Source organism: Mixophyes fleayi, chromosome 3 (assembly GCF_038048845.1).
Source record: "Mixophyes fleayi isolate aMixFle1 chromosome 3, aMixFle1.hap1, whole genome shotgun sequence".
NCBI classification, from domain to species: Eukaryota; Metazoa; Chordata; class Amphibia; order Anura; family Limnodynastidae; genus Mixophyes; species Mixophyes fleayi.
The window spans coordinates 144,568,283-144,591,491 of NC_134404.1; positions in this window are offsets into that span (position 1 = coordinate 144,568,283).

A 23,209-nucleotide genomic window follows, 5' to 3' on the forward strand; every position below is an offset into this window, starting at 1 on the left:
AAACAACAGGGAGTAAACAGCGAATAAAAGCTGCTATATATCGACGCACACAAAATGACCAGGCTGAAGTTGGCTCTTATTCCTGTTCCATTTTCTTTTATTTCTTTTTTTAAAAGCTTTATTTTTGACATGGTTAAACAACAATGTACAACCAACATTGAAAGCATGAAAATATAGTCACATGATTACTCAATGCAGAGGAGACTTATAGCAGCACAGTGGCTAGCACTTCTGCCTCACAGCACTGGGGACATGAGTTCAATTTCTGACCATGGCCTTATCTGTGTGGAGTTTGTATGTTCTCCCTGTGTTTGTGTGGGTTTCCTTTGGGTACTCCGGATTCCTCCCACAATCCAAAAACATATTAGTAGGTTAATTGGCTGCTATCAAATTGACCCTAGTCTCTCTCTATCTGTGTGTTAGAGAATTTAGACTTTAAGCTCCAATGGGGCAGGGAGTGATGTGAGTGAGATCTCTGTACAGCGCTGTGGAATCCAGTGGTGCTATATAAATAAATGGTGATGATGATGGGCAATATTTAAGAAAAAAAGGTTGACCAAGGATTTTATATTAGGAAATAGAAAGAAAAATAGACTTTACAGCGCTGAAAAATATGTGTAGATATACTACTGGCTCGGCAAAACCAATGGGTAATGGTAAACAGGGAATGGTATATCCAATAATTTAATATACATGAAAATAACAACATTAATAAGTCACATATAAAATAGCTATTGATAAAAAGAGACCGGTCTCATGTCAATAATAAAACAAAAAATGTAAATAAAAAGAGTGATCTTCTAATAAATACATTTCCAAAAATGAATAGTCTCAAAAATAATAATTGGCCAAAAAAAAGTACATGTATTTTATACAAGTGTAGTAAATAATAAAATAATCAGGTTGAATTGATATATCTTCCCAAAGTGTGACAGAAAGAAAAAAAAGATCAGAGCAATGAATCCAAATACAGTCTCAATGTTCAAATCAAATGCTATGTATTGTGGTTGAAATAGGAAATAAAATTGACTCTTGATATTACCGTAGAATCGATATTTTCACATGATAATATAGCGGTAATTGTGTATCATAATATACAGATGATAATGGAAAACGGGTCTATGGATACCGTTATTGACACAATCTGTTCACTATGTGCCGGGGCTAGTCCGGCTCCACTGGACATCCGTGATACAGAGGAACCGTCAACACGGACTGGTGATTCTCCGCCTCCACACTGGAACTCTGTGTCAAATGTTGTAAGTACTGATGAATATGTGATCAAAGATGGTATGTCTTTTCACTCTGGGTATTGGCTGATCCGACTTCACTGTTAGTCCGTGACACAGGATCACTATTAGCACAGACCGGTGTGTATCCGCCCTCACACTGGACCTCCGTGTGAAATGTAATAGTAAGTACTGGTAAGTACTGGATAAGAAATAATGATGGCAGAGTCCAAGGTCTATGACCGGCTACTGCAGATAGCCGGAATGTTTCTCTATAGAGAAGATAGTGAAATAGCCTCAAATGAAAGCACAAAAAAGTTTACAATGGTATAACAATCACAATGAACTGGTGAAACACTGCGGAATTTCAACAAATATAATTTATTAACATATGAATATAAATATAAAACATAACCAGTGGTAGCGCCACTTGATATCAAACAAATTGACTGCAATAGCTGGTCATTAAAACATCAAATATATAGGTGCACCTATAATGACATGTATATATATTGGCCAAGAGTCAATAATATAACGGCAAAATCAGAGAATAATACTCAATCCATTTGGATGGACAGCAGTGGGACTATTAAGTAGAGATGGGCGGGCTCGGTTCCCGCCCAGAACTAGCACTCATACATACAGAACTAGCACTCATACATACAGGCTAGAATCTTTCCTTGCCACTGCGTGTGTGGAATGGGATGTTGGCAATTTTTTTTACATTTTTCTACAGTTCAAAGCTTGTTTTTGGAGTTCAGTTTCCCTGAAGGAAGCGGGAAAGCATTGAACCAGCTTGGCTCGGTACTCGGATTTGTGAAGTTTGGGGGGCTGTTTTTAGAAAACCAAGCCTGTGCATCCCTAAATATTGCCTAGCTGTTTTGTTTACCACATCCTTCCTACAAAGAAAAAAAGACAAAATCCAGATCTACAAGTGGGGTAGAAGTACTGGTTCAAACATCGCACCTCATGACCCTTTTTTTCTACAGAACTTTTGTACCCTAGGGCACTACCAAAGCATGTGCAGAAGGAACCTGGCATACAATGACATTTAGGGCAAAATGGACTCATCTTTCCCCCAAACCTGACCATACTTATATGATAAGATGTGCCCTAGGATATAAATTTATTTTGTTGGAATAATGGATGATAGACTTACCATGGCTACGCACTATGGCCTCCCATTCTTTGCCCTGCGAGGTTCCTAACTCCACCTCCCACTTTGCTCTTAGGTCCAAAACAACATCTTTATTTGATTTTTTCAGTAAAGTAGTATACAAAAAGGAGAGATTTCTTTCCTTGGACCCAAAGAGTACAAAAGTATGTCTTACCAGGGGCTTGGTTTGTGCACATAGGTTGAGATTTGAATTAAACAACCAAGGCATGTCAAAGCTGTAGATATTTAAAGAACATCAAATTAGGGACATTAAACTCCACCCTGAATTCATCAAATGATTAAAGAGTTTTAGTGAAGTAGACACCATGGCCAACCCATCAGACCCTTCTCCCAGTGAGGCCAAACCTGACACCGTAGAACAATGCCATAAAGGCGTATCAGGTTCAAAACGGTCACCTCTAAGTTTACGCACTAAATCCCAGACTTTTATAGCTTGCTCAACTAATAGTGCCTTATGACCAGATTATGAGGGTCAAGAGCTCCAGTTTAGTAGCATAATATTTAAAGTTAATGCTAACCTACCTGAATGTTTAGTTCCTGCAAGTATCCCTAATTTAATCTTAGGCCTTTTATCCACCCAAACCAAACCAGAAATATAGTGATCAATTTTCCGAAAAACTTGTGGCGAGATATGCACTGGGAAATGCTGCAATACATAAAGAATTTTAAGTTGGACTATCATTTTAAATTACTTATTCTACTTCACACAGCCAAGGACATTCTTTTCCAAACATGAAATCTATCCTTTAGAGATATATACAATTTGTGGTTGAACATTAAGTTGTACATACTGCAACATAACATTTCCTTAGATATTTGAACATATAGGTCCATTGAAGGGGTAGCGGTCAAAAAAATCTAAAACAGGACAAGCTTTTAAAAGGTAAGAATATTGGACTTGTCTCAGTTGATTTTAAGTCTGAAGAATAAGTCAAATCCATCAACCACCTGTAGCATTGACTTTATGGATTTACAAGTATCAGACAGAAACATCAGATCTGCATACAGAGCTATTGTTTCTGTCCACTGACTCACCTCAAGACCATGAACACAGGGGTGGTTTCAAATTTATGAGGTGAGTGGTTCGATGGCCATTGCAAACGAGAGGCAAAAGCAGAGTACGTACCCATTTATACAACCTCAAGGGGCAGGGTAGAGTACAGCAGTTTAATCCAGTCTATAAAGATTGGGACTACAGCGAATCTTTTAAGAGCCTGCCATAGAAATGGACATTCTACAGATTCGAAGGCCTTGGTGGCATCAAGGGACACCTCCATTGCTTCCTCGCCCCACATAGGTGACAATTGTAGCATGGTGTATAGTGTCCTAAGATTAATTGTCATGGACTTAGTAGGCATAAATGCGGTTTGATCTGGGTGGATTACCTCCTAAAACTCTATTCAAGCAAGTTGCCAAAATTTTCACAAGAACTTTAACATCCATAGAAAGCAGAAAAATTGGGTGGTATGAGTCAGGGCGAAGTGGATCTTTTCCAGCCTTTGGAAATACCACAATCAAAGTCTCAGACATGGACTGTGTTAAAGAAACATACTCCATCAAGTCATTAAAAGTTTCAAGGAGTTGAGTGACCTAGAATGCCTTATGTTTTGTTTTTTGTTTAAGTTCACTATGCATCCCATCAACCACCAGTGCCTTAATATAAGAAAATGATTAATAGCAATGTCTATTTAATCTAGTGTAAGTGGAGAGTCAAGAATTTTCTTACTTTATTGGAAAAATTGAGGAGAGTCAGTATCAAAATAATTACTCAATTATTCTTCATTAGAAAAATGTCCCTGTGAGGCATATAGAGTTTTACAATACTCATAAAACACATTAGCAATATCTTGAATTGAGTTTTTTGGCCTGGGTAAATACGCCAAGAAGCTCTCTATCATTTCCGCCTCCACCTATTGAAATAATCCACTTATTCATTTTTTTCACCATAAGCCATTGCTCTCTAGTTCTCTCAGAGTGCAGCAGCAGATACTCTTGTTCAAGTATCTGACAGCCCTGCTCCAGATCTAGCTTCTGCGTTTTAGATTGTTTACATCGAGCCACTCTAAAAAGCAAAGATTTAGATATGCCTTAAATGCATCCCGCTGAACCTGGAGTTGTGTAGAGTGATTATCAGTGAAAAAGTTTTCTCACTGTGACACCAAGGCTAATGACTGACCCGCCTGGGTCGCCTCTTGTCTCCCACTGCCTGGACTCGCCTGCTGTCTCCTGCCGTCTTCCCCATCCATCCTCTACACGTGGCTCCTCTCTGACCGCCGCCGCCGTCTCTGGTACCGCTTCCTGCTCACCCTTATCCGTCCGCTGTCTCCTGCCGCCTGAGCTGCCTGTGTCTCCTGGCCACCGCCGCCTGGCCTTCCTGACAAGTTCCCCTGGACACCCACAGCCTTGGCCTGCCTTCCACGCTGCCTGCTGCCCGCTGCCGTTCCTGATCTCTGGCCCTCCTGAGGACTACAGCGACCTGTGGTAATCAGCCCTGCACTCCTCTGGACACCCGCTGCCTGAAGCTCCTGCTTCTAAGTCTCCTGGCAATCACAGACGTCACAGACTTTCTTCCAGCGACTTTGTCTCATCTCCCGGGTTTGTTCTCATTCTCATGTTTTCACCCTAGTCCATATTGTACTGTATTTATTGTTCTCGGCTTCCTTTGTAGGCCTTATTTTTATTTCTTTCCACTTGTATTTCTTTATTTATTATATTTTTATATTTATTTTCTCCATTCTTTATTTTTATTTTTCGCTCTCTGTTTTTATTGCATTTACTGTATTTATCTCTACTTGCATTTCTTATTTACTGTATTTAATTATTTCTATTTGCTTCTCTTATTTACTGTATTTAATTATAATTTAATTATTTCTATTTGCATTTCTTAATCTATTCCAACAGCATTTTATTTCTCCCTTGGTACTCCTCTGCTCTCTGTCTATTGGCCTTTCTTGTCTCTTTGTTCCCCGTTCACACCTCTCTGTCTCATTTAACACGGCTTGCCTTGCCTAGCCTCTTTGCCACACCACTCCCCACCGTCATTGTCATTGTTGGCTATTACTTTATTTAACTCACTTATCTCAATTCCTCTTGTCTACCTTCTGACTCCCCCTGTCCTCCTCTCCCGCCCCTCTGCTTCAGACGATTCTTCGGTCCCCCCTACTTCTTCCACTCCTCCCCCACCCCTCCCTCACCTCACCATGCCTCCCTGTTCACTTGCCATACCCATACTCTCACCTCGCCCAACTTCACGCTCCTGTCCCCGCACTCCCCCGCGCACCGCTAACCTTGCCAACCTTATCCCCATCTCCCCTCCCTCCCTTTCTCCTGTGCCCTCTGGAATGCTAGATCCGTCCGCAACAAACTCCCCTCTATCCATGACCTCTTCTTATCTAACTCTCTTAACCTTCTTGCCATTACTGAAACCTGGCTCACCGATTCCGACACTGCCTCCCCTGCCGCTCTCTCCTATGGCGGCCTCTCCTTCACCCACTCCACCAGACCTGGAGACCGCCCAGGCGGAGGAGTGGGCATTCTCCTATCCTCGACCTGTACTTTCAGACTCATTCCTCCTGAACCCTCCCTCTCCTTCTCCTCTTTTGAAGTCCACTCTATCCGTCTCTTCTACCCCATCCATCTCCGCGTCTCTGTCATATACCGCCCCCCTGGGCCCTCCTCCCTTTTCCTTGACAACTTTGCTGCCTGGCTCCCACACCACCTCTCCTCTGACATCCCCTCCATTATCCTTGGCGACTTCAAAATCCCTATTGACAACCCCACCGACCCTGCTTCCGTCAAACTCCTTGCCCTTTCTTCCTCCCTTGGCCTCTCCCAATGGACCTCCTCTTCTACCCACTGCCTTGGTCACTCCCTTGACCTTGTCTTCTCCCACCGTTGCAGTCTGTCCGACTTCTCTATCTCCCCCTTTCCACTCTCGGACCACCATCTCCTCTCATTCTCTCTCTCCTCTACTCCTGCACCCCTCCCCCCACCCAAATCTACCCGGTCCAGGCGCAATCTCGACACCCTTGATCCTGCTATTCTATCCTCTTCTCTCGAAACTCTCCTCTCTCCCCTTTCCACCCTGTCCTGCCCTAATCAGGCGGCCTCCCTCTATAACCAAACCCTCTCCTCCGCCCTTGATGCGGTTGCCCCTGCTCAGCCCATCCACCTTCGCTGCTCCAATCCCCAACCCTGGCACTCCAAACTTACCCGTTTCCTCCAAAAATGCTCTCGTACTGCCGAACGCCACTGGAGAAAATCTCGCTCCCTGGCTGATTTCCTCCACTTTAAGTTTATCCTCTCCTCCTACAGCTCTGCCCTCTCGCTCGCTAAGCAATCCTTCTTTAAATCCCTCATCTCCTCCCAGTCCTCCAACCTCCGCCGCCTCTTCGCTACCTTTAACACTCTCCTGTCTCCCCCACCTCCCCCCCTCCCTTCCTCCTTATCTGCCACTGACTTCACCTCCTTTTTCTCCTCTAAAATCGCGGCCATCAGACTTGAAATCTCCTCCTCCACCCACTCTTCCGCCACCCCCCCTCTCGCCCTTCCTCCCCCCCTCTCCCCCCAGCCACCAACTCCTTCTCTCCTTCCTCCCCACCTCGGGTGAGGAAGTCCACTCTCTCATTTCTTCTTCCCCCCCCTTCTACCTGCCCCCAGGACCCCATCCCTTCTCACCTCCTTCGCTCCCTTTCCACCTCCACCTGCTCCCACCTCTTTAATCTGTCCCTCTCCACCGGCATCTTCCCCTCCGCCTTTAAACATGCTCTCGTCTCACCCATTCTCAAGAAACCCAATCTTGACCCCACCTCACTCTCTAATTACCGCCCCATTTCCCTTCTCCCATTTGCCTCCAAAATACTCGAGAGACTTGTCTGCAACCGTCTCTCCACCTACCTCTCTGAAGACTCCCTCCTTGACCCTCTCCAATCAGGCTTCCGCCCCCTCCATTCCACTGAAACTGCCCTGGCTCAAGTTACGAACGATCTCCTCTCGGCTAAAGCCATGGGCCACTACTCCCTCCTGATTCTCCTTGACCCCTCAGCGGCCTTTGACACCGTTGACCACCCCCTCCTGCTTCACACCCTTCAGTCCATTGGCCTCTCCGGTACCGTCCTCTCCTGGTTCACCTCTTACCTTGCCGACCGTTCCTTCTCTGTTTCCACCTTTGATTCTCTCTCTCCCCTTCTTCCTCCCTTCCAGTCGGGGTCCCTCAGTGCTCTGTCCTTGGGCCCTTACTATTCTCACTATACACCTCTTCTCTGGGTGCACTCATCAGCTCCTTCGGCCTCAAGTACCACCTTTATGCTGATGACACTCAACTCTACCTTTCCTCTCCTGATCTCTCTCCCTCCCTTCTTTACAGGGTATCCGCATGCCTCTCTGCCATCTCCTCCTGGATGTCCTCTAGATTTCTTAAACTCAATATTGCTAAAACTAAACTAATTGTCTTTCCTCCCTCTCGTACCTCCTTCCCCTCTGACCTCTCCATCACTGTTGACAACTCATCTATCTCCCCTATTCCCCAACTCCGCTGCCTAGGTGTCATCCTCGACTCCTCTCTCTCCTTTGCCCCTCACATTCACTCTCTCGCCAAATCCTGCCATTTCCAGCTTCGCAACATTGCCCGCATTCGGCCCTTCCTCTCCCAGGATGCCACCAAATCTCTCGTCCACTCTCTGATTATCTCCCGCTTGGACTACTGCAACCTTCTCCTTATCGGCCTCCCCCTCTCTCATCTCGCTCCCCTTAGATCTGTACTTAACGCCGCTGCTAGGCTTATTTTCCTCTCTCGCCGTTCCACCTCTGTATCCCCACTCTACCAAGCCCTTCACTGGCTCCCCTTCCCCTACAGAATCCTTTTCAAGCTCCTCACTCTGACTTACAAGGCCCTCGCCAACTCCACTGCTCCCTACATCTCTAACCTTATCTCTATTCACACTCCCTCCCGCTCACAACGATCGTCGCCTCTCTTCCCCTCTGATTACCTCCTCTCACGCGCGTATCCAAGACTTCTCCCGCGCCGCTCCCCTCCATTGGAACAAGCTCCCCCGCTCCATCAGAACTTCCCCTAATCTGTCCTCTTTCAAACGATCATTAAAAACCCACCTTTTCCTTAAAGCCTTCCAGTCTCATGCCTAAACTCCCACCGGTCGGCTACCTCTCTTTCTCATCCCTTCTTCCCTTCTCCCCCTTCCTCCCGTCTCTCCGTCTCATCCATGTGTCTGTCTGTCTTCCCCTCCCTTTAGATTGTTCGCTCCTTTGAGCAGGGCTCTCCTACCTTCTGTTTCCATCACTTTTAACTGCGCTCTCCAGCTACTCAGCTCACCTCCTCTCAGTCCCTCTGCCCTCTGTCTCCTCTCGGCTCCCCTCAGTGACTCTCAACCTGTCATCCGTGCCCACCCTCTTGGGCCATAGTTACCTGCCTGTACTCACTTTTCCCCTCCCTCCCTCTCTTTCATGCTGTGCCTGAGCCCCCAGAGTTTTAGTGCTTACTGTTACTTGTACTGTGCTGTTTCACCTTGTACTGTGCCATTGTTTGTCCTTGTACGGCGCTACGGATACTTTGTGGCGCCCTATAAATAAAAATTAATAATAATAATAATATCCCATAGGTATATATTCTACCTCCAATACAACAGGAAGCAATTTTCACAAAACCAAAGCCAGAGCAGTTCTAGAAAAGGAAATGTGCTTGGTAGAAAGACAAGAATATTGCAAAGTATTTGGATGCCTACATCGTCATGCATCACTCAGGCCCATCTCCGCCACCACGTGAGAAAAAGTCTGGGACTAACGTGAAGAGGCCTCCGTCTATCAAGGTTATCATCTAAAACATTATTAAAATCACCAAGGCAAATAAATGGAGACTCAGCGGAGCCTGAAATAAAGTGACCATTTTTTTTTTTTCAAAACAATACTTTATTAATAAGAAGATCAGCATGTTTCAACAATCAACAATGTTAAACAAGATTTCAAAAACGCAAATGCACCAATAAAATAATTACACATGCAGTGTTGAAAGTAAGTGAGAGCGGAGGCTCATAAAAAAATAAACCATCAGTCTAAGAAGCTGAAAGGAATATTCGCTGACACATTTTAAATAAACATAGTGAAAAAGAAAATAAATGAGGGTAGTAGTGTGGAATGCTGCCATGAATGAAGGTAGGGGGATGAACCAGATGGAGTAAGTCTAAAGTTTTCATTTTGCTAGACACACAGATATGCAGTTTAAAGGATAAGCGCTGACAACTTTCTTTCTGTTTTGTATACATATATGGGCATTTATATTGCCACGCAGCTGGTACCACATACAATATGGGATATACCGAGCGCGGGCTTGTTGCCAAGCAGCTGGTACCATATATAATGTGGAATATACCGAGCGCGGGCTTATTTTTCTCTGGTTTTGTTTCAAAATATTGCCTTTTTGTCATAGCAGCTGTCCATCAAGCCTATTTAAGGCACATTTGGGTGTGGCTCACAAGCCAGCCTTTGCTAGATGTAAACCCCTATACCTGGGAGGTGAGTGCATCTGATTTTAACTGCATTTTAATAGTGTTTAAAGCATATAGGTCAGTGTAGGACCTGCATATAATGAGGTACCCTTGACGTGGGATGCAGGCTTAAGTCTTTTGATCAAAATATGAACTAATACCTCATGTTTTCATTTTGCTAGACACACACAGATATGCAGTTTAAAGGATAAGCGCTGACAACTTTCTTTCTGTTTTGTATAAGATATTAGAGAATTATATTGAGAAGGGAACATGTATGTGGAAATATGAAGCCTATGGGTTTCCCACTTTATTGAAGGATTTAAAGATATTATGGTGAATACTAGTCATATAGTCCATTTTATATGTGCCAAATTCTATTGATTGTTTGTTGTATTGTTGGGAGTTTGAAGTGGTTTAAAGTGGGCAGCTATTTAGAAAGTTACCACTGAGACAATGTCTAAACATCTTGCTCTTGCTATTAGTGGCTGCCAGGATCCCAATTGGAAGAAGGAAGAACCTGAGGGAGAGGGGAACATCGAGATGGAGTAAAAATCAATGCAAAGTTCCTGAGCTCTAACCAGAACGTTTTTAGCTTGGGACACTGCCACCATATGTGGAGAAATGAGTTGTCTGTTGAACAGCCTCTCCAGCATCTGATAAATGTATCAGAAATGAGTTGTCTGTTGAACATCCTCTCCAGCATCTGATAAATGTATCAGGAACAATCTTGTTCAATCTGGTGGGGACCAATTACCAGTGATACAGGAATTTATAAGTATTCTCTTTCACTTTAACATAGAAAGAGCTAGAAGCAGTATTTGTTATTTCTTACCAGTCCTCGATGTACAGATCGCTGCATTTTTTTTTTAAAAGTCACTACAGATGAGTTTATAGTACCACTAATAAACACTTAGGGGGGAGATTCAATTGGTTGTGGAACATCACTGCAAGGTCCAGCTGCGCACATTGCCGGCTATTACAGTAAGAAATCTCCACTCATTTTTCCTTCCACCTTTAAGGGGTGGGAGGAAAAATGAACAGATTTCAGCAGCAACTTTGGCAAAACGTGTCTCCGTGGACTTTTCTGGATGCACATTGAATTGAATATCTCCCATAACATCCCTCAGGATGTTCGAACTTTCTCCAAAGTAAAAGACAAATGTTTACAAATCAGTACATACACTCCGCTAGAATATTTAGCATACGAGGCATGATAGGTCCAGCCTTCTCACAGCTTCATAAGTGAAAAAGTGTTTTTCCTCCTACTAGGTGCATCTCGGTTAGACAGATAAGTTAAGTAAGTATGAGACCTTTAAAGCCTGCCATTAAATACTCTAACATTCCAGGTCAGTAAATGTACAGAGTTTTAGGTCAATTATTATCCAACATAAAAGTAGCTAAGGTGGAACATCCAGATCTCCATCCAGCCACCCCAAAATCATTTGCGAGCACACAGCAACAATCATCTTACTTACATTAAATTTCATAACAACAATGTAGCAGACAAACATCAGTATCCCCAGCATTGCACAAGGAGTCTAAATACACATTCATCTTATAGCATTTTGATTATTATACAGTTTGACTACCCTTCCTGTACCCCATCTGAACCTACACCCAACTCAGTATACCCATCTCTGGCATACTTCCACTATACACACAAAAACAGGGAGCGGGAAAAAGGAAAAAAAATAAATAAAAAAAAAAAAAGTGATCAAATAAAGCATCCTATTATGAATAAGTTAGCAGACAAACCACTATGATAGCCGAAGCCAAACCAATATATCTTGTGACAAACTTAGAGGTTAAAAAAAATCACATATTATTCTCTTACCGGCATTCTAGCCGGGTGACAGCCCTTGAGTCAGTCAGCATCATCCCAGTGAATAATAAAGAAATATGTTTTTCTATTTGCGACACTAAGGAGGTGTGCAGGGTACAACAGAGTTAGGATGGGCACACACTACAGGGTTTTCAGACGATTATCAGGCCACTCACCCAATAAAAAGACTGTTCGGCCCGATATTGCATTAGTGTGTACACTGCAATGAGAAACGATTATTGTTCCAAAATACATTGTATTATTTCATTTGATTTTTTTTTTTTAACAAAAAGTTTTTATTGAGTTTTTCCAGAGATAACAAAAACAAGTATACAATCGCAGTTAAGGTGACATATAAAAACATCAGGTATCAAAGACAAATGTACCATTTCATTTGATTTTTAAAACAGACTAAAAATCTTGTTCACTGATGGAACAATACAGTGTGTATGCACTCCCAAGCAGGATTTGAGTTATGATCTTTTACCGATGGTTATGACAGATGAAGAGCACACATGAAATCAGCATGCTGATTGTGACTTTTTTTATTTTAAATCATTCGTTGGTAAGTTCGTTATAGATAACACATAGGGAGAAAATTTCTGTCATGTGTATCCAGCCTAAGGAAGCTGTAACTCACACAATCTTCTCATAATCTGGATTAATTGTGCATAACTTTTCTGTTGCAAATTAGGGAAACCAGTTACATTTTGATTATCATACTTTAGAGAGCTGTGTTGCCTAACTTGAGAACTGTGTCTTGGTCTTTACAATATAGGAACTTGGCGATAAATGTACGGCGTAGGCCCCTGGTTGCAGTTGTACAGTAGAAACCTCTGCAGAGTACAGGCCTCCATGCCAAGTCCCTTAAACAGTCATCTTTCCAGTAAAGTCTCTGACCCCTACCCCTCCAGCCTTTCAGCTAAATCCCACAAACCAGATATTAATTCTATGCAAACGGCACTCAAGAGCAGAGCTTCTGTTTACAGATGTTAATTTGTATAACAACATTACCAATCTCTCATGGGGCAGTGGTGTCCTCCAAAGCAGAAATTCTTTCAGTGAAAGATCACAATGTACCTCTCCTATCTTAACCATTACACATTTCTCTGAAGCGCTGATGGCCAAAAGTACTTGCTGCAAAGAGATTTCAGAATTTGAGGACGTGATTGGTTGATCCTTTGAGGTAGTGTTATTGAGAAGAAACGTATGGCGTTGCAGAACCACTGTGTTTTGAGATAATGAATCCCCCCCAAGTGAGTACACTGAAAAATAATATCCCAAAATGGACAGTGACAGTTGGCACCTTCTACAAAAACCTCAATTATTTATCTAAGCTTGTCTTGCCTCTTAGAAATTTTAAAGCATGTTTTTTCTTTAAATATACAGTAAAACATATAGGAATACATAATTATGCACCAACAACCTAAGTACCATGCTGAGAGAAGTAGAGCATCTATAGTTGGGTAGTAATATGGCAGCTGACAGGACATAACCACCCCGTCAAAAAAAAAAGTTAAATGGTTAAATAGCACTTTAACATGGAGGAAACTAGTATGTTGCTTACTTAGCAGAGGTAAAATTATACATGAGCCACAGACTACAAAAGGAGCAGTAACCCAAGTGTCAAAGCTGTCACAGAAAACCGTAGAATACCTGCTTTTTCCAAGCAACAAAATTTGAACAAATCATCTCCCCGTATCACTAACAATAAATTCTTATTCACTATAATTTTACTTTAAGTGACATCAGTATGTCAGGGATTTGAAAACTCCATGCATATGTAAATTACCTCATCATGAAAAACTCCACATGTGCAAGGCTGTGTCAGTGGTGGAACATTTAGGGAGGCTTCAAAAACACATTGTATTCAAGGAGACTTATCTGCAGGTTCTACTTACCTTCAGCTGAGCTTTACATCCAATGCTGTCTGGTCTGATCTCTTCACTGGATTGCTATGTTGCTTATTGGGATTACCCTACCTGCCAAATAGAAACCTAAAGCGCAATTTAGGAACTTTTTGATTTATTTATATGGTGCATTCTGTAACAATTTACCAGCTAGACTGCATTCATTCTCTTTTATATATAGCTGCATTTATATTATTTGCTCAGCTGGAGTGATATGAAAAATCAGTGTGTATGTACCATTTCCCCACCTGACAGCACATTAAAATATGTGCCCAACAGCAGAATCCCAAAAATTCTGGGCATTCTGTATGTATAGCAGATGTGACTGTGTGAGTATAAGGCAGGGTGCTGTGCATTCACATTAAAACATTGAGCTGTGTGGGCATAAGATATAAATAGGGTGGGTATGAGGCATGTTATGATAGGTGCTTGGTACATATGTCTGTTGAATTTGGCCTCTGCTTTGCAACAAAATAGAATACACAAATATATACCTCTTATTAAACAGCGTTTATAGCTGGAAAATAGCTTAAGCGGATATTGTGTTACACCACTCGCTGATCATACCTGGGGTATCCCACACTCCTAGTATCCCAGTTATATGGACACTTACGCCTGGCTGGCTAGCACTGGGGCTGGTCATAGCAGTTGTAATGGAGCAAAACGGATTTATTTTTGTATTAACAGTGCTGATCCTGCCTCCATAGGTTGAGCGGGTATTGAAGCACTGCTCACCCTCTCAATGAAATAGGACCAATGCTGGTAATAAAGACAAAAGATGATCATCACCACCACACACTTATTTTATTTCTTATAATTGACTCAGTGGTTGCAATCTGGGGCAGGTAATCATAACATGGAACTTTGCAGCTTTGCAGCATGGGAGGCCCAGTTATAATTCTAACCAGCATTCAAATTCTCTGGTTGTTATAGCCTCATCCACTTTACTGTCTACATGTCCATGTGTACCATTTTAAAGAATGAATGCAATAGGTGTTCTGACCCTAATAAAATACTGCAGCTAGACTCTTACAGAATCAATGTTTTTACACACACAGGAAACCATAATGCAGCACACATTGTTTTTTGCTATATGTTGAAGATTTATGAAGATGTATGAAGATTTTTGTACTTACGTTTAATCTTTCTCCGATTACAACTGGGGAACACTGCTACCACGGGGTTGTATGAGGGCACATGGAGTTTGCTGTTGACTCCTCCCCTCTGCAACCCCACAGACCTCAGCAATACTAAAGTCCCAAGAAAAGGGCTCAACAACACAACAGTAGAACAGCAAAAGGGAGGGGGAACACAGTGTCCCCCAGATGGAATCGGAGAAAGATTTAACGCAAGTACAAAAATCTTCTTTTCTCCTTCATCCACTCTGGGGGACACTGCTAGCATGGGGACCTTCTAAAGTAGTATAAAAATGGTGTGCACGCTCTTTGAGCGGGATCATTTTTCTTTCAACAAGAAGGAGAGGATTTCCTTTTAGGAACTAGAAGAACCTTCTTCTTCGTTCTTGTTTTAACAATTGGCATTCTGCTGGGTGCTTTTTTAGCATTGAAATCAACGTTATATCTAACCATATCAGCACAGACTCTGGGACCGCTACTAAGTGCCTGTCTGCATTATAGACAGCCAGACATTCCTGCTTCATGTGAGTAACGGCTACCAATTTTATTTTGCTTGCACTTTTCATCATCACCAACATTTTTGATTTATAACTCTGGACATTATATTTCCTTTTTGCGGTTCATATCAATTGTCATTGCATATTATAATAGCTTGCAAATGCACTCTAACCCCATTTGCAATCACACAGAGTTTGCCGGAGCGTATTGTGGATCTATCCATAATAAATTGTTATATCTTTCCTTTACAAGCGCCCAGAACCTGACCATTTTTATACGTATCTAACATTGTTGGGAGTTTAGGGGTCCCCCACACATTCTCAGGTTCGCATTTGGCTACTTCATATATTTGGAGGAAGCGCAGCCTATCCCTCTTTTTTCAACCTTCTAAAGTAGTCCCTAAGGCAGAGAATGCTCTGGTCTACCAGCCCACAAAACACTACGGCCGAAACGGGCATCCGCAGACGCAAAAATGTTCAACTGGCAAAACCTTGTAAAGGTATGAACTGAGGACCCAGTCGCCGCCCCACACAGCTGCTCTGTAGATGCTCCATGGCGAGCAGCCCAGGAAGCCCCCACAGCACGGGGTGAGTGACCAGAGATTCCTCATTGAATCCATTTCTTTCATTTTGTCACAAAACCATTTTTTATTTGAGGGTAACCAATACCTCCAAGTTATGGGGACGGCCATGGGGACGCGCTTTGCCCCCAGCTATGCCAACCTATACGTGGGAAGTTTTAAAGAGTCCCGCGTGTGGGCTGGCGAGTTTGGGGCGGACCTCGTCCTCTATGGCCGGTTCATAGACTATTTGTTCTTTATCTGGAGGGGGGGGGGGGGGGGGTGAATCACGTGCACAAGCTTTTGTTGAATATATGAATCAGAATGATTGCCATTTGAAATTCACATATAAATATCATAAAACCAAGATGGAGTTTCTTGATTTGTTTTTGGAGATTAGTAATGGTATGATCTCTACCTCAACGTATTTCAAGCAGGTAGACTGTAACAACTATTTACACTATTCAAATTCTCATCATCCCAAATGGAGGAAGAATATCCCGAAAGGACAGTTTTTACGTTTACGTCGCAACTGTTCAGATGAGGTAGTCTTTCTCCAACAGGCTGAAATTATGTCAAGAAGTTTTCTTGAACGTGGGTATTCCCCATCTTTAATTAATCAAGCACTTGATGAAGTCACTAAAGTAGATAGAACAACTCTATTAACTTATAATGGATTGAAAGCTGAATACAACAATACAGAACCCAATTCCTCTATAGCCCTAAAAAAGAATTCCAATAGGAGGATGGAATGGGCATTTATCTCGAAATATAATAAAGCATCCTTTAAGATTCAACAAATTATTAGATCAAATTATTCTATTTTACAACAGGATCCACTCTTAAGGTCACTGCTACCTAAAGACCCAATAGTGGTTTTTAAAAAAGCTAACAATTTAAAAAACGTATTGGCCCCAAGCTTTCCGAGACAACAGGATAGTAGTAAGAAGAGAAAATCTGGAATGAAACCATCTGGTGAACCAAATCCGAACTGGATTCCTTCCATCCCGGATGGCTCATTCAGATGTGGGGGCCAACAATGTATTACATGTAACTATATCTGTAATAGAGTTACCTTTGTAGAATCAAAAGAGGATGGAAGAAAATTAAACATACGAGGATTTATTAATTGTAATTCAACCTTTGTTATCTACTTGTTGAAATGTAGTTGTGGTTTGTATTATGTGGGACGCACGACCAGAAAATTAAAAGTAAGGTTTAATGAGCATAGAAGGAATGTTATGAAGGGACTCAGGACACATAGTGTGTCCAGATATTTCTGGGAAAAACATGATTGTAACCCCGAACATTTGTCTTTAATGAGTTTGGAGTTTATAAAACCCACTCCGAGAGGAGGTGATAGGTTTAGGGCTCTATGCAAACAAGAAGCCTATTGGATTTACCTGTTGAATACACTATCCCCAACGGGTCTAAACGAGTCAATAGAACTAAACCAAATAGTTCAACTACTGTGATCTTTTTTGATAACATAGGGTTGATCAATAATAGCTAAGCTTAATAACTTCGGTTGGTCTATAAGCAGAATATGGACCTTTAGACGCAGATATGTGCTTTTGCACGTTTTGGGTCATCTACTAACAGGACAGAACAAGTGATTATAACACACTCTTTCCTATTACTGGAGGTTGATTTGTGTTTATCAACTGTTTTGATATTTATTATGTATAAAAAAACTAATTATTTAGAATCAATTAGAATTTATGTTTATATTTATGTTTGAATTGAATATATAACATTAGAAATTGCTTTTTGTTTAAGAATATGCTATAATGTTAGATGAATCAAGCTAGATGCTACTGATCAGAATGGCAGTTGGAAGGATTTATATTATCTATATTATTTATATATATTATATATTTTTTTTAATATATTCCTTCCATATTTTCTCTATCTGATCCGGTCCCATGTGACAACCGAGAAACAATTATTAACTATGAGCCGCTATATTGAATATGATTGAGTTCCCCCTATGGTATGCTATTTCCGCCACACTCCTTACCCATCTTCTGGATGCATAACGGATAATTGTTGTAGATACTAGGATTTTGTATCCTGGTATAAATTATAAACTATTAATTCTCTAACAGAAAGAATTGGTGCTAATTATATTAGTCTGAACTTAGTGTTAAAAAGACTAAGCTAACGGCATACTATCCTGATACCTTTGTGTACTCTCTAGATTTCCGAGAGGGTTAATAGGTTCGCATGGCTAAGATAATTGTATTATTCGATCTCATGTTGTTACATTTTAAACACCAAGTAAACATTTGTGACTAATATGTTATTAAACAAGATACGAGTGAAGAACTCCTAACGAAAAACATCAAGCTAAATGTATGGTTTTGTCATCATATGTTAGAGGTGCACTGCCAGCAAGCGGTGTTCTTTTTAGTGGATTGAATCGGTCTTTGCAATGTGGATTGATCGCTAATTGATGTCAGGTGAATGTGATGTAATGATTTTTAATTATCTGTATTTAGACTATTTAACATACGAATGGACAACTAGAATACTATCTCTGAGGAAGTTGTATTAATACAACGAAACGCGTAAGATAGGTGGTCTAGGACTCCAGAGTGACCGCTACTCAAATGCAGAATTGGCATATGGATCTCACACTAATAGTAGAATAAATATTGGAATCTCAACTTTTGCACAAAAGGTTTATTAAGGATCTTGGAGCGGGGACCATTGATGCCAAATAGCACCGCAAGAGACCTTCATCATTAACCACATATCTTACCAATAGGACGGAACGAAGACTCCCGACATATGTATATACTTAGGAACCAGGATCCTGGTCTGTAATGCGGGAGAAGGATTCCAACTGTAACACACCGGCGGCACGCTGGTAACGGCGAGAGCAGCGCCGATCGAGCGAGATATTTTAACCTCGGCATCTGGTAAGCTTATGCTTTCTACACTACGGATGACATTTGTCTGTATTTCTATGGTTATACATATGACTGTCTTGGATAAAGACATATATACCACTTAACACATTAAATATTAACTAGATTGGTTCAGGGCATTTATATCCTTAATTGGTGACCAAAAGCGCGTGGTTACTAAGACATCACGGATTCAATGTGTATCCAGTATATTTCTATCAATTCTGAATCCATCACGATACGAGTAGGACTCAATATACTGTGAGCTCATATGAACAATTTTTGATTCAATATTGGTTTGTGACCATATGTATATCTAACAAATTTGGGGAATCAATGTTACTACATAGGTGCACCTAATGTATGAGTTTCCTCTGGTCAAAAATAGGAATATATTTGCATGTATTTTTAAGTATGTATATGAATTTTAAATTGTTTATTAAAGTTTTAAAAAATCCACATTGCATTCCCTGGTTTTTGGAGGACTAATTAAATCTACTGCATCTTTGTTTGCTGTATTATATTGATGTGACGGGGACGCAGACCCCGTGCAGTAGATTTTTGTCCTTCCATCTTTGCCCCAAGAGTTTTACTTTGTTGTTTTTGATTGGACTAACAGAGAAATAAGGTCCAGAAGGAGCAATTCCTTCTATAATGGCCGGAACTACCCTAGGCAAGAAAGTAGGTTTGGTCCTATGAACCGCCGTATCCTCATGGAATGCCAGATAAGGAACCCTAAAAGACAAGGCTCCAAGCTCCGACACCTGTTGAGTAGATGCAATGGCAACCAAAAACACCGCCCTTCACGTCAAGAAACACAGATCAGCCGACTTCAGGGGTTCGAATGGAAGGCACTGAAGAACCTCAATAACCAGGTTCAAATCCCACAGTGCCAACGAAGGAACGTTGGGTGGCTGATAATGAATCAATGTACAAACGTCAGGGAGGAAAGCCAACCGATGCTGAAAGAAAATAGAAAGCGCAGAGACCTGAACCTTCTATCAACTCAGTCTTAGTCCCATCTCTAACCCATGCTGAAGAAAGGCCAGAAAACGGTTAATCTGAAAGAGGTAGGGTATGACAATTCTTCTCGCACTACTGTTCATAGATCCTCCACCCCTTGTGATAGATACAGTCGTTCCGAGCCTTTATGAGGGTCTCCACTACCCTGGAAGAGAACCTCCTCGACCACCAGAGGTCAGCTTCAACAGCCTCAAATGGTTCTTGACTGAGATCGGGCCTGAGAAGAGTCCAGCAGAAACAAGATGTTGGCAAATCAGAGCCGCCTGAGCCAATTCGGTGCCACCAGAATGACCGGAACACCTTCCAACATACCCAATCTCATGGACATTACATCCACCTCCACTGCCAGAGAAACTCTGGTTCTTGCGCAGAATCTTGGAACGTAGTGATTGTCTCTGGATGCCATGAGATACAGATCGGACAGGCCCCATTTCCAGACTAACTCCTGAAACACCTGAGGTTGCAGTTCCCATTTTCCCGGAAGAATTGCATGCCTGCTGAGATAACCCACTTCCAGTTGTTCATTCCTGGAATAAACCCTGCTGAAATTGCTGGAACGAATTTCTCCGCCCACAAGACCAGTTCCACTACCTGCATAGCTCTTGCACTTCTTGCTCCTTCTTGGCAATTTATATATATATATATATATATATCACTGCAGTGGCATGGACGGATTGAAGGTGGACTGGTTTTCATTGAAGGAGAGACTGAGCTCCCTGGAGGGCTAAAATCATGGCTCTTGCTCGAGAACATCTATAGTCTGAAGCACCTTCCTGCCTGTCCAAAGACCCTGGAGACGAAGCTGGAGAACAATAGCTCCCCAGCCCTTCAGACTGGCATCTGTGGTCACCAGAATCGAAGACCACAGGACAAGACATTGGGCCATCATCAGAAGCTCTTGAACTAGCCACCATTTTAGATGTTGATGTGTCTCCCTGGAGAGTCTGATTCATTGGGTCTCCAGATGAAAAAAGGGTAAGCCAACCATTGTCTTAGTGAATTCCACAGGAATGAACAAGAGTGGAAATGACCATATGGGAGGGTTTCGAACGTCGATACAATCAACCCTAGAATTCTCATGTCCAAGCGCATGGAAGGACTCTGGAGACAGGTCTTTTGAAAAGTGGTAGCTATTATTAACAACTTCCTAGAAACCTCATCCTCTGTGAGGGCATCAACTGGTATCTGGAATAATTATCAAACCGTGCTGCTCCAGAATTCAAATAGACAGGGTCAGATGCTGATAGAAAAAAGGATCTGATAAGGATTTGAGGAGAAAATAGTCCAAATGCAGAATAATGTTCACTCCCTAGGCATGTAAATGTGCTGCCATTAATGCCATAATCTTTGGGAAAACTCTCTAGGATGTGGAAAGCCAAAGGGGAACGCCCTAAATTGATAATGGGAGCTTTCTACTGTAAAAACAAAGGACTGATCCCATCCGAGACTTGCCTGCTCATAGATGTCGGTTTAGCCCCTTGAGGTTCAGAAGTGATGGAAATGAACCGTCCTGTTTGGGCACCAAGTGTTTCTGCCACTCTGGACATGATCCCCAAGATCCAAATATCTCTGGTGGACCCCGCTCACTAATATTTGAATAATTTTAGGTGGCCCCCTACCCCAGCTGTCTCGAGGAGAGGAAGGTCCCGTCGTGCAGATTATTATTTTATTTTTTGAGATCCTGCGATCTGGACGTATTTTGGTGTAAGTATCGCTTGCGACTGTCCTCCGCGTTGAAAGGGGTCTACCTCTATTGTTGGGCTGAACTTTATAGCCCGTGTTCACAAGAAAGGCTTTCCAAAAAGACCCAATACAAGGAGTTTGTGGTTTAGGGACATTCACCGGCAGGAAAATACTTTTACCTCCAGTTCCTTGGCTATTTATACTGCCCTCTTCTGGACCAAAACAGAGAAAAAGTTTCAGTTAAGTGCGCATACATAGCATTATGAGTTTATATAAATACACATCTCCTAACTCTACAGGGCTAAAAACACAGAATTGTACCCCAACATAATCTTGTGTTAATATATACAACAGAATAATCCTCACAATAGAAGAATCTCAACAATAAGTTGATAACTTGAAGGAATCAGTAAAAATTCTATAGATATCTATTTGTATAGATATGTGGAAGGCAAAACTGATGTAAGGCACTCATCCCTCCAGAACCACGTCTAGTGCAGAGTACCCGCAGATAGAAAGCAACCTGTCAGTCACACACAGTATACTGCTGATCTGTAGCAGTGTCTGTGAGGTAAAACTGCTCAGGAGTTTTATCAACTGTCCAGTTTTGTGAATTGGCTTCAAAGAAAATACCATTTTGTGAAGGGGGAGCAGTTCCTCCTCTGTTTTTAACCACTATAAGTTATTATTTAAAAAGAAAAAGACAGACCATAAACAATCACAGCACAGAGATAATATATTGTATAATCACTTTAAATACAGTAATTTACATTATTACCACAGATATTTATAAGTGGAACATATTGTGAAAATTCACCTAAGTGCAGATAGAGTCTAGTTACAACCCCATATGCCCTTTGCAAACACATATAAGCATACAAATCAAATATATACACACATATAAATATTTGTATGCTTATACGTGTTTAAAAAGGGCATATGGGGTTGTAACTAGACTCTATCTGCACTTAGGTGAATGTTCACAATTACAGCTAAGCCAGCAGCAGTTGTATTCTGCATTATTTCAGTCAGGAGACCATCTGAGGTAAAGTCTAGCTGAAGTGTGTGTGTGTGTGTGTCTCTACATTACACTCCCCGCACTGGAGTGTTTTGCTTTGGGGAGGATTAGCCTACCCGCTCACTGGAGGCTTTTGCTTATTATAGGTTTCCTTTGTTTCTTTTGCGTTGCAGTCTTTTAATCTGTGCTCAGAATGTGGCCAGATGAAATCCAAGTCCCTCCCTCCGCCTCAGCGGGAGACTTGGTATTTCCCTGAAAATGGATGCTCCTCAGATGAAGTCCCCGTGCTCTATGCCTGAGGAAGCTGTCACTTCCTGCAGGCTCATTCTTTTCTATCTTCTTCTTGCTCTTGTTTTAATAAACAAAATTTTCACTTAAAAACTAAAGGAAGCAGTATAAAACATAATACTAATCCACTCCTAACCTCATTGACATGTCAGTAACACTAAGAAAATAAAATCTAATCTAGCAGCAGTACTAAAGCCCAACTCCTTAGGCACTTAAACAAAACCGATGTCTGTGGGGTTGTAGGGGGAAGGAGTCAGCAGCAAACTTAGTTGTTAACTATTTAAGTGCCAACTCCATGTGCCCTCATACAACCCCATGGTAGAAGTGTCCCCCCAGAATGGATGAAGGAGAAACAAACATTTTATAAGCCAGGGAATGGTGAGCAATGGGTTAATTATAGGATGGGAAATTGTTAACCTAAAGCTTTAGTTGAACATCAGTCAAGCCTAGCTATC